Raw genomic sequence first — 13,467 nt, 5'->3', positions numbered from 1 at the left:
TAGAGACGAGTGGTAGTACGAAACAAGTATGGGGGTTACTGGAATAAGACTCGATCTACGGTCGACTCAGGAGGTTCAAGTATTCCCTGCATGATTAGTATAACAAATATATTTCATCAAACAGAGTCACCACTCATATCACCTTACCATGCCATACCAGACAGAACCGTCCCGACGGAGACCGGCGACAAACTCATACCTACCCAAGGCAGAGGTCTTCCCGGTTTCCTGCCGGTATGCATGTAAAGCTCATGAGGGTAATTATCATCACAAGTGTGTCCATTACCAACAGCATGGAAATCAGTAACATGCACCCATGCATATGATCATATCACATGAAATAACAAGTCCTTCGAAATGCGGTGGTATTATAAATGCATCAACGATCACTCCAAAATTATTATGCCGGGGTTCAGAATGCTTGCCTTCAATGTGTGGAAAGGCAGGGTGCTCTCCAAATTTTTGAAAGTTTCTTCTCTCTCCCAAAAATCCTATTTGAAAATATATTTGAATTAACACACATTTCAAAAACAGAACCAAAAAGTTGGTTGAAAATTTTTCAAATAAATCTTAAAATAAACTAGATCAAATATGAGGAAGGTAGGAAAAAGAATCAACTCATTTGGACTTATATTTAAAAAGTTATAGCCAGTCAAAGATTTGGTCAAAATCTGTTTTTAAATAAAACAGAAAAAGAAAACGTTTCGGAGGGGAATACGCTTTCGGAGCGGGGAAAGCGTACTAGGGATAATACGTCTTCACTTAATCTGACGTGGACAGCGCGGGGTGTCGCTGACAGTGGGCCCGCCTGGCCCACTGGTCATGTTTGACCAGTCGCCGCGCGTCGTCTCCCTCCTTTGCCCGAGCGGAGCGGGGCTCTGGCGATCGTCGCCGGCGGTTGGCGGCTCCTAGCGGGGCCCCGAGGGCGGGGATGGATCCGCACGGCTGGGGCGGTTCTCCCGGTGGTCGCAGGGTAGCTGGAGGTGGAGGGAGCTGCCGGCGTCGAGCTCCGCGGCGGAGGAACGCTTCGGTGGCAAAGTGATTAGTTGGCGGCGATGGCTCCCGATCAAAATTAAGTAGGGGGTTGGGTTCACAGGAGGATGAGGAAGTTCCTGGCGAAGAGAACGGAGAGGGAGAGGTGCTGGAGGTGCCTGATTGGCCGGGGCGGTGGCGGCGGCAGGAGTTGCCGGAGACGAGGAAGGAGACCTCCCCGGGTCGAATGCGAGGCAGGGGAGCGCCATGGGGGTAGCATGAGGTCACGTGCATGCTCAGAGGGGCTCGGGGTGTCCATTTATAGCACGCCGAGGTCGGTTCCGCGGCGGTGGGGATAAGCTCTCCGGCGAACCGCCTCTCTGTAGCTAGGGCGACGTGGCGGCGACGAACGCTAGCGGACACCCGTGTGGATGAGCTCGGGCTATGCCGGGGCCAGGTGGCGAGCCGGGGTGGCTTGGGCGGTGCTGAACGGAGCAGGGGCTGTCGGGCGGCGGCGGCGGCTAGCTCTTGGCCTGCCGGGCGCGGCGGGGGCTGCTTGGCGCGTTGCTGCGAGGAGGGGAGCGCGTGGCGTGGTTCTGCAGAGCGGGCCAAAGCCGTGGGGGCCAGTGTGTCGGCTCGGCCGCGTGGCTGCAATACGCGCGCTCTGGGCGCGTCCAGTGCATGCACACCAGATGTTCGACACAATGCCGAGGCATGCTATAGGTCGCAGGTGAGGATGGGATTTACCAGATCGAGGTTAGGAGCAACGGGGAGTCTAGTGGACATGCTGGTTTGATCAGAGGTGCAAGTTCACAGTGCAAGGAAAAAAACATGTCAAAACTGGCCATGCACACCAGGTGTTTGACAAAATGCCAAGGGCACTTAGGCATTTCTTGGAGTGGCTAAAATCTCCAGATCAGTGTCTCTGTGGATGAAAGAGAGAGTGGTGATGTTAGTTGGACAAAAGGAGAAACTTGTTAGTGCAAGTTTTACAAAACTTCAATTCTGGACAGGAAATAAATGACATTATTCCATGAACCAAAAATGATCTAAAAGGTGCATGCTCCTGGACTTAAGGGTTTAACATGGGGGACTACAAGTAGGAGAAATAGTTAAGGGTATAGGAGCAACTAAAATGGTGGTTGCTGTACAAATCCTCAAGTTGGTCCTGAATGGAAATGAGGTTGATTCACTCAATATTTTCAAAGAACATAATTAGGTTTTTGCACAAAGAGGGATAACAGGCTCCTAGTGACCTCCCTTAATTTTGGTAGAAGTTTTAAATGAATACTTAAATAGGTTGTAGTGCAAAATGCACTCTGGACCAGAGAACAAAAAATTGAGAGTAGGGCTCAAAATATTTCATGAATGAAATATATTTTTGCATAAAAGTGATTTAAAAACATCACATGACATCTCCAAATTTTTGTGGAAATTTTAAGTGAATCTATCAAATGGTTGTAGTTCAAAAATGGCCATTTAACCTTGAAAAAACTATTTTCAAGAAAATAAAGATCAAGCAACTTAATTATTTAATTAGTTATACTGATAAAAGGAAAGTTTTTATTGAGAGGTTAAATAAGTCCAACAACATTTTTGAAAAGTTTTCTTTTTGGAGAAACTCATCATAACAGGGAAGGAAATGACTTAAAAAAAATCAAAGTGGAGCTCAAAAATTTCAAAGTTTTAAATCCTGGCAAAATTTTAATTTAATAAAACAAGGCCAAATTTTTGGGGTGTCACAATACTATCCCCCTTAAGAAAAATCTCGTCCTCGAGATTTGCTGAAAGCGGTGTTAAGAGAATATTTACGCAATAAAGATGTAGCTACAGTGAGAGGGCAATAAGTGGTGAAAAACCACCGTGTGAAAACTGGTGCTGTGCGGAAAAGTCTACGGTCCGAGACAAAAACGGGCGATTTCTACGCTGGATATAAATTTAGGATAACTCCTAAATTTAGATATACGCTGATCGCACCCGAGAGCATAGTGCTCTCTCTGGCTGATAGGTGGACCCGGGGTCCACTGTCAGTCTCCTCTTCTTCTCCCTCTGGACCTATCTTCCTCCTCTCTCCCGCGCGCTTTCTCCATCGGCGACGCCTAGTGTGTAGGGCATCTAGGCCGTACCGTGGTAGTGCACGGCGTGCTAGCTGCTGGTGCAGCGTGCACTCACCTCGCGGGCCAGTGCGCTATCGGCACTGCTCGTGGATTCGACTCCGAACACCGGCGATCGGCGACGAGCGGCGTTGGTGGACTTCGCCCACCGTACACCGAGCTCGAGCTATAAAAATGGCCGGGGTGCCTCTCTCTTCCTCCTTACACCTGGCCTCACTTCTCCTCCTCCTTATTTCTCCGCTACTGCTTACAGAAGCTCGGTCGAGGCTCTAATGGCGGAGGCGATGCCGGACTGGTTTGTGATCCTGATATGCGGAGGGCTGGCGACACTGCTGGGGCTCTCTGTGCTCCTGTGCGCGATGATCTTCGACGAGTATCGCGATGCTGCGGCTCGGGTGTTGGCTCTCCGTGATGGTGATCATGAGGAGTAGATGGAGTATGCCGGGTGCTTACTGTTGTTAGGGGGTGATTAGCTGGATGTAACACCGTTGCAAAGTTTTGCAAACAGTGTATGTGTCCGTATGATTATGGCTGTGAGTCTGCTCGTGGTGCTGAGTGAAATTAAATAATCCACGCCGTGAGAAAGTGTAGATGTAGCAACTCAGAGAAAAGAAAATCCCACTCCAGGGTTTTGCGAGGGAAAAACAGTTAATTTAAAGGAGCATAAACCACAACAAAAACTACACACATAAGCAGAAGCCAAACAATTGACTCGCCGTACAAACTCAGGGTATCACGCATAAGTCACATACATAAATAAATGCTGCAAGGAACAAATACAATAGTGACGTCTAAAATGAAAACGGTAACTGGACGGGGTCCTGATAAAATGTCTCTGGTAAAGGAATACACTCCTCTTCTATTGGAGGAAGTGGATTGACCAGTCGATGTATGCGTCTCTCCATGTCGGGTCTCAGTGGTATGCCGATGGCAATCTGAGGATTTAAATCTGCGAGGCTCTGGAGATAATCCATCACTCGCTGGTTTAAATGCTCTTGAGCAATGATGTACTGGATAAGGTTGGCCAGAACTGGGTCTCTCTCAATACGCCCACCGGGAAAAGACGTTACTTCTCCGGGTGCTGCACGACTCGGAAAGTAATAATATCCTCGTTTGCGGGCATAGGGTACTGCGGATCGAAGACGAGCAATCACTTCTTTCGCAGCAGCCTCTATGGCCAAGTGTGGGGTTGGCATAGATTTCCCCACGAAGGAAACTTCTATTGGATCTTGGTTGGGGTCTACAGGAGGAATGTGTACTGCTGCCCAATATTCCGAGGTGGATGGGGTGATCCTTGATTTGAACAGCTCGTACTGGGGTGGCTGGGTAGAACCCATGGTACTGCGGGTAAAATCCCACAATAATTTGACAAAGCTACCTGGGGTTGCATCTGGGGTTCTCAGATGAATGCTGGGGTTCGGCATGACAGGAAGAAGCGTGAGTGTTGTGCACAAAGTGAGGGTTGCTGGGTAAGGTCACAAGGTGGCCTTTATATAGCAATGGAGTCGGATCGTTTTACCGTGGTGAATGGTAATAAATTTGCCAGTTTGGCTCCAAAGGTCGGGTCAGTGTCAGAGATACACATATCTCATAAAGAGATGTGTTACTGTGGTTGCCGTCGGGTTGGTTTTGGGTAGTTGTGCCCGGAAAAAAATATGCAGCTATGCGCTGACCAAATATGCAAGGCTATTATTAAAACAGAGGCACAAAGACAGGCTGCGTTAATATACGCGGTTGCATGATTACAAAACGAGGATACATTGAAACTTGGTGCTACTCATACGGCTTAGTCTACTTCGTTTATGTCTAAACGGGCATGCCTGGTGGATGTCGAGGCTTCTCCACGTGTCTCTCTGCCGGGATTAGTCGGAGATGGCGGAGGAACTGCAGGGTCGGGGTAGTGAGAATGACCATCACGGGGATTGTTGGCCACAACCCCGTTGGAGTGTGCTCCCAAAATGCGACGAAGCACCTCTGGGGTTATCGCAGCACCTTGGCCGATGGCTGGGGCAGATCTCGGGGTCTCGATCGGTTGTCCAAACAGCACGACTGGGTTGTCGGTGTTGAGCTCGTTTTCTTCTCTCGCCGGGGCTCGACGAACCAGCTCTCCACGAGCTGCAATTAGATCAATAGTGATCTGGTCGAACAGTGCCTCTAGTGCACTTACATAGCGCACTAGGTGCAACAATGCAGGGTCCGTCTCGTGATCTTCATTGGCAACTTGGGGTGGTCTACCATACCCTTCTCGTCTGGGGTAGTAGTGGAACGAGCGACAGTTAACTCTGGGTGACAAGTGCCAGAGATGAACTATAGCCTCTCGAGCGGCTAGCTGGATGGCTTGTGGCTCAAAGGAAGTTGTTCTTCCGGTGAACCGGTAGGGGCGCTCGGGTGCTAGACCCCTACCGTAAATGTGCACAGTGGCCCAGAATTGGCGGTCTTCACCGCTCATGGGTCCTTGATACACAACATATTCTGGTGGCTCCTCTAACGCGTAGGCACGACGGGTGAGGTTTGCGAGGATGGTCACAAAACCTCCAAGGTTGGTTGCTGTGGTTTCGTTGTGCACTATAGGTCCAGGCATTGTGGCTCGGTTTGGGGTAGTGACTATGTGTGCTAGTTTGGGGCTAGCACGCCCCCTTTTTATAGGGAAAAGGGGACGGAATCTTCCTTCGCACGCTTGTGAGAAAAGATTATTTAGGGGCCGGTCACTGGCGCATGAGTGACAGGTTAGGTTGATAGGTTGGGCACCGACTGCCAAAAGTGTTGGGTCACTGTGTGGCTATCTTACACGAGAAGCTTGGCTAGGGTTTGGTTAAGGTCTAGTGGGTTGGTTTGCCTAAGTTTATTGACCTGGCTAGGATAGGATTAGCCAATGGTCATCCTGGCTCTGATACCAAGCCTGTCACGACCGGGTTTTCTGGGTAATAAATTTCCAGAAAAGACTGTCGTTCTCATCAGCCCCAGGATTACTGTTAGCTGATGAGGCTCCAACTTGATACAGAAATTCCAAGCCAAATACAGAATATGTAGTACAAGGCCATCCTGGCTTGTGGGTACAACCAATGGTTTCTAGTGATTGATGGCGGAAGCGGGTTGTGAAACATCTGTGTCTATGGGACTCCATTCCCCACGGGAACAGCTGACCAGGTTAAATTCCTATCTTCGCGAGGCTGCTATCTCCATTGCGTGGGTTCCGGGGCTGGCATCGCGTCGCTCCTCTCCGTGCAGGAAGATCTGGCCAAGACAATAGCCAGGGACAAGCCAGTGAGTACTTTGAATGTACTCGCAAACATTATGAACACAGGTATAATATAACAATGATGTGCTGAAAATATTTTATGCTCACGACGTCAGTCACAATAGATGAATGAAACTCTGATGCGTGCAAGCAAGTTATTTATAAAACTGCAATAACATGGTAGTATAAAAACTTATGAAACAAATAACAAGTAATGCCACAGTCGGGCGTCTGAGCGACGCCACATAAAGGGCTTTAAAAGAAATGCCACAGTCGGGCGTCTGAGCGACGCCACATAAAGGGCTTTAAAAGAAATGCCACAGTCGGGCGTCTGAGCGACGCCGCATAAAGGGCTTTAAAAGAAATGCCACAGTCGGGCGTCTGAGCAACGCCGCATAAAGGGGCTTTAAAAGAAACAATCATAATGAATATCCCGGAGGTAGAACTATCCAGAGATACACGATAATAACAACAATATCATGGGTTAGTCAAATAATAATAATCATAGTTATCACCAGTCACAAGTAGTAAATTCCATTCCTGGATTAATAGTTTCACCTCCGAAGACCGACACTAAGACCGATACTTGACCCATCCCAGACTGTAATTCTTAACCATGGACACGGCTATTCGAATAAGTTTATTCTCTGCAGAGGGTGTACTCTTTACCCACGAGTAACAGATTTCTTTAGTCCATCAGGACTAATTCCATCTACGGTCTTTTCGTTGAAAACACACCTAACTTGCACACACCAGCTTATCACACATGTGTCTGGAATCACCCACGACACCTGTTAAGCAAACTCTAAGTGGGGAGGCTACAACCTCGCGTAGCATGGGATCAAATTTATATCGCGCGCTCTAAGGGGTGGCCTCCCCTCTCGGTCCCAACCGGAAACACCCATGCTCCCGGACCAGGTGGCCTTCCTACCAGTTACAACCAGTATCTTCCACCATGGCCTCTCTGTACGGTGTGTGCTAGAAAGAGGTTGACAACTTACTGAACCGTAATCTACTTGCTGTAGAGACGAGTGGTAGTACGAAACAAGTATGGGGGTTACTGGAATAAGACTCGATCTACGGTCGACTCAGGAGGTTCAAGTATTCCCTGCATGATTAGTATAACAAATATATTTCATCAAACAGAGTCACCACTCATATCACCTTACCATGCCATACCAGACAGAACCGTCCCGACGGAGACCGGCGACAAACTCATACCTACCCAAGGCAGAGGTCTTCTCGGTTTCCTGCCGGTATGCATGTAAAGCTCATGAGGGTAATTATCATCACAAGTGTGTCCATTACCAACAACATGGAAATCAGTAACATGCACCCATGCATATGATCATATCACATGAAATAACAAGTCCTTCGAAATGCGGTGGTATTATAAATGCATCAACGATCACTCCAAAATTATTATGCCGGGGTTCAGAATGCTTGCCTTCAATGTGTGGAAAGGCAGGGTGCTCTCCAAATTTTTGAAAGTTTCTTCTCTCTCCCAAAAATCCTATTTGAAAATATATTTGAATTAACACACATTTCAAAAACAGAACCAAAAAGTTGTTTGAAAATTTTTCAAATAAATCTTAAAATAAACTAGATCAAATATGAGGAAGGTAGGAAAAAGAATCAACTCATTTGGACTTATATTTAAAAAGTTATAGCCAGTCAAAGATTTGGTCAAAATCTGTTTTTAAATAAAACAGAAAAAGAAAACGTTTCGGAGGGGAATACGCTTTCGGAGCGGGGAAAGCGTACTAGGGATAATACGTCTTCACTTAATCTGACGTGGACAGCGCGGGGTGTCGCTGACAGTGGGCCCGCCTGGCCCACTGGTCATGTTTGACCAGTCGCCGCGCGTCGTCTCCCTCCTCTGCCCGAGCGGAGCGGGGCTCCGGCGATCGTCGCCGGCGGTTGGCGGCTCCTAGCGGGGCCCCGAGGGAGGGGATGGATCCGCACGGCTGGGGCGGTTCTCCCGGTGGTCGCAGGGTAGCTGGAGGTGGAGGGAGCTGCCGGCGGCGAGCTCCGCGGCGGAGGAACGCTTCGGTGGCAAAGTGATTAGTTGGCAGCGATGGCTCCCGATCAAAATTAATTAGGGGGTTGGGTTCACAGGAGGATGAGGAAGTTCCTGGCGAAGAGAACAGAGAGGGAGAGGTGTTGGAGGTGCCTGATTGGCCGGGGCGGTGGCGGCGGCAGGAGTTGCCGGAGACGAGGAAGGAGACCTCCCCGGGTCGAATGCGAGGCAGGGGAGCGCCATGGGGGTAGAATGAGGTCGCGTGCGTGCTCAGAGGGGCTCGGGGTGTCCATTTATAGCATGCCGAGGTCGGTTCCGCGGCGGTGGGGATAAGCTTTCCGGCGAACCGCCTCTCTGTAGCTAGGGCGACGTGGCGGCGACGAACGCTAGCGGACACCCGTGTGGATGAGCTCGGGCTGTGCCGGGGCCAGGTGGCGAGCCGGGGTGGCTTGGGCGGTGCTGAACGGAGCAGGGGCTGTCGGGCGGCGGTGGCGGCTAGCTCTTGGCCTGCCGGGCGCGGCGGGGGCTGCTTGGCACGTTGCTGCGAGGAGGGGAGCGCGTGGCGTGGTGCTGCAGAGCGGGCCAAAGCCGTGGGGGCCAGTGTGTCGGCTCGGCCGCGTGGCTGCAATACGCGCGCTCTGGGCGCGTCCAGTGCATGCACACCAGATGTTCGACACAATGCCGAGGCATGCTATAGGTCGCAGGTGAGGATGGGATTTACCAGATCGAGGTTAGGAGCAACGGGGAGTCTAGTGGACATGCTGGTTTGATCAGAGGTGCAAGTTCACAGTGCAAGGACAAAAACATGTCAAAACTGGCCATGCACACCAGGTGTTTGACAAAATGCCAAGGGCACTTAGGCATTTCTTGGAGTGGCTAAAATCTCCAGATCAGTGTCTCTGTGGATGAAAGAGAGAGTGGTGATGTTAGTTGGACAAAAGGAGAAACTTGTTAGTGCAAGTTTTACAAAACTTCAATTCTGGACAGGAAATAAATGACATTATTCCATGAACCAAAAATGATCTAAAAGGTGCATGCTCCTGGACTTAAGGGTTTAACATGGGGGACTACAAGTAGGAGAAATAGTTAAGGGTATAGGAGCAACTAAAATGGTGGTTGCTGTACAAATCCTCAAGTTGGTCCTGAATGGAAATGAGGTTGATTCACTCAATATTTTCAAAGAACATAATTAGGTTTTTGCACAAAGAGGGATAACAGGCTCCTACTGACCTCCCTTAATTTTGGTAGAAGTTTTAAATGAATACTTAAATAGGTTGTAGTGCAAAATGCACTCTGGACCAGAGAAGAAAAATTGAGAGTAGGGCTCAAAATATTTCATGAATGAAATATATTTTTGCATAAAAGTGATTTAAAAACATCACATGACATCTCCAAATTTTTGTGGAAATTTTAAGTGAATCTATCAAATGGTTGTAGTTCAAAAATGGCCATTTAACCTTGAAAAAACTATTTTCAAGAAAATAAAGATCAAGCAACTTAATTATTTAATTAGTTATACTGATAAAAGGAAAGTTTTTATTGAGAGGTTAAATAAATCCAACAACATTTTTGAAAAGTTTTCTTTCTGGAGAAACTCATCATAACAGGGAAGGAAATGACTTAAAAAAATCAAAGTGGAGCTCAAAAATTTCAAAGTTTTAAATCCTGGCAAAATTTTAATTTAATAAAACAAGGCCAAATTTTTGGGGTGTCACAGCGGCGGCTGGTATATAAAGGGGAAGGGGGTCCGACTTGGTGGAGGAGGCAAGCCGCGGCTGCGGGGGCATCCCGGACTCCAGCCGGAGTCCGGCTCGAGCACGCGGGGAAGGCGGTGGCGTGCGACGTGTCGGCCGGGCTTCAGCCCATTCGGTCTAGGAGACTTTTAAAAATAAAAAAATAATTCCATCTAAAGAAAATCCTAAATAAAAAATCTAAAAATGCCAAAAACAATTTTCACCGTCTAAATGAAATATTTAGAACAAAGTGAACATTTTCTTGGCATAAAAATGCGATTTTGAAAAATGCATATTTTTCTAATTCAAATAAAATAGCAATAAAATCCAAATAAAATTATTTATTTGATTTTAATATTTTCCCTCCAATATTTCTTTTATTTTGGAATATTATCTCCTCTCTTTTATTTTTATATTGAAATATTTCAGAGAGAAAAATAATTAAAACCAAAAGGATCCTCTTTTCAATATTTGAGACATTCAAATATGAAAATAATAAAATCCCCAACTCTCTCTGTAGGTCCTTGAGTTGCTTAGAATTTCTAGGATCCAAAACCAAAATGAACAAAAAATATGATATGCATATGACGACCTATGTATAACATTCCAAATTGAAAATTTTGGGATGTTACATCTTCAAAAGTGGGCTTACCCTTGGCCCTATCCTTTCCCAATGGTAAGCATAAATCATCCATTGCATTGTCTTCAACTAGGTAGTCCACATCATCCATTCTAGTCTGAGTATGCCTTTCTTCCGAACTCCTTCAAATGATTGATTGTGATTTGCCTTAGGCTGGTATAAAGAGTTTCAATGATCTTTGAATCAAAAGTAATTCTTTTTGCCACTTCAAAGAATATTCTAGGAGTCACCTTCACCAAGGTGCCCTGTTTGGTATTAAGGGAAATTTAACTCCTCGCTACTTTGAAACTCGTGCACCATCTTCTTAAATGTGGAATTATTGCCTACCAAATCGAACTTTCATCATCTGTTACTATCCATTCCTCTTGATGTAAGTTTTGTGTCCCAGTTCAAGAGATGTTTCTATGTCTCATTCCGTGAGTTGATCATCAGTTACTTGATTTTCAAGAAGATCGATTCGTCTAGAGTTTTCCCTCTCTTCCCGTTGTCATGTTGGATGGATTTCTCGGAGCAAGACGTTGAGACGAAGATGATGATCGAATCAACGTTCTTCTGAAGTGCAATGGGTTATGAAGTTTGTGTTAGCTTTGCGTCCCCTCTATCTTCTGACCTCGCGTCTTGATTCTCGGGACGAGATTCTCATTTAGTGGGGGTGAGTTGTCACATTCCTAGCTTTACCTTGCACTTGGACTAGCTTGGTTGTGCATCATGTCTAAATTTTATTTAAACTTGAAACGGGGTGATCAAGCCCTAGCACTTTAAAATTCAAATAGGTCCAGTTAAAAAATTGCATTCAATGTTCTCCCAAATGTTCTTATTAATTGTTTGATATTTTTTGGCAAGGATTTTGCACCAAACCAAAAATAATGTATCTTAGGAATATTTTGGGCACTGAATTAAATCATTATGTATTTGAATTTGGGCTTTTAACTGTTATAATTATTTTAAATGCTCAAATAATTCTGAAACTAAATGTGGGTTGCTATAATAATTCAGTTAAGACCCGCAATTATTTTCAGGATTTATAAAAGTGATTTGCTATTTTAAAGCTAAATCACAAACAAATTGCAAAATAGAAAACATAAACGAAATAAAAAACAGAGAGGAAAGGACTTACCTGCGCTTACCTGGCCCGTCCCTGTAGCCGGCCCAGCCCACCACTTGGTGCTGGCAGTCGTCGTCAAGCTACCGCCAATCGGACGCCGCGCGCGTGGTCGCCGCGTGCCGGCACATGCCCAACCCACCTCCTTCTTGACGGGGCTGCCTCGATGCGCCTACGAGCGCCATGCAACCCCCTGGTCACTCTCCCCTCTCTCCCGTGTCTCTCCCTTGTCCGGCCCTCCGGCCGCCCCCCCCCAAGCACCACCGAGCGGCGCTTGTCACCGTCGTTCACTGCCACCGCGTCCACCAAGCTCTCCTCGCCCCTCAGCTTTTTCCAACGGGTCCGCATCGACGTTGTGCAGGACCAAGACGAAGCACGCACCCGACGGACGCCTAAAACGACACCATCATCGCAATCTCCAACCTCAGGTGCCATCGTTCGTCGCCGTCGATTCGCTCCGGCCGAGCCGTCCTCGAGCCTGCTTCGACGCCCCCCTGCATGTGTCGTGAGCACCTGCTGAAGGAAATATGCCCTAGAGGCAATAATAAAGTTATTATTTATTTCCTTATATCATGATAAATGTTTATTATTCATGCTAGAATTGTATTAACCGGAAACATAATACATGTGTGAATACATAGACAAACAGAGTGTCACTAGTATGCCTCTACTTGACTAGCTCGTTAATCAAAGATGGTTATGTTTCCTAACCATGAACAAAGAGTTGTTATTTGATTAACGAGGTCACATCATTAGTTGAATGATCTGATTGACATGACCCATTCCATTAGCTTAGCACCCGATCATTTAGTATGTTGATATTGCTTTCTTCATGACTTATACATGTTCCTATAACTATGAGATTATGCAACTCCCGTTTACCAGAGGAACACTTTGGGTACTACCAAACGTCACAACATAACTGGGTGATTATAAAGGAGTACTACAGGTGTCTCCAAAGGTGCATGTTGGGTTGGCGTATTTCGTGATTAGGTTTTGTCACTCCGATTGTCGGAGAGGTATCTCTGGGCCCTCTCGGTAATGCACATCACTTAAGCCTTGCAAGCATTGCAACTAAATGAGTTAGTTGCGGGATGATGTATTACGGAATGAGTAAAGAGACTTGCCGGTAACGAGATTGAACTAGGTATTGGATACCGACGATCGAATCTCGGGCAAGTAACATACCGATGATAAAGGGAACAACGTATGTTGTTATGCGGTCTGACCGATAAAGATCTTCGTAGAATATGTAGGAGCCAATTTGGGCATCCAGGTCCCGCTATTGGTTATTGACCGGAGACATGTCTCAGTCATGTCTACATTGTTCTCGAACCCGTAGGGTCCGCACGCTTAAGGTTACGATGACAGTTATATTACGAGTTTATGCATTTTTATGTACCGAAGTTAGTTCGGAGTTCCGGATGTGATCACGGACATGACGAGGAGTCTCGAAATGGTCGAGACATAAAGATTGATATATCGGAAGTGTTCCGGGTGAAATCGGGATTTTACCGGAGTACCGGGAGGTTACCGGAACCCCCCGGGAACCATATGGGCCTTAGTGGGCTTTAGTGGAAAGGAGAAAGGGGCAGCCCAAGGTGGGGTGCGCACCTCCCCCCTCCCCTAGTCCTATTAGGACTAGGAG

This window comes from Triticum dicoccoides, chromosome 1A (genome assembly GCF_002162155.2).
Source record: "Triticum dicoccoides isolate Atlit2015 ecotype Zavitan chromosome 1A, WEW_v2.0, whole genome shotgun sequence".
NCBI classification, from domain to species: domain Eukaryota; kingdom Viridiplantae; phylum Streptophyta; class Magnoliopsida; order Poales; family Poaceae; genus Triticum; species Triticum dicoccoides.
This window is presented reverse-complemented; position numbering follows the sequence as displayed.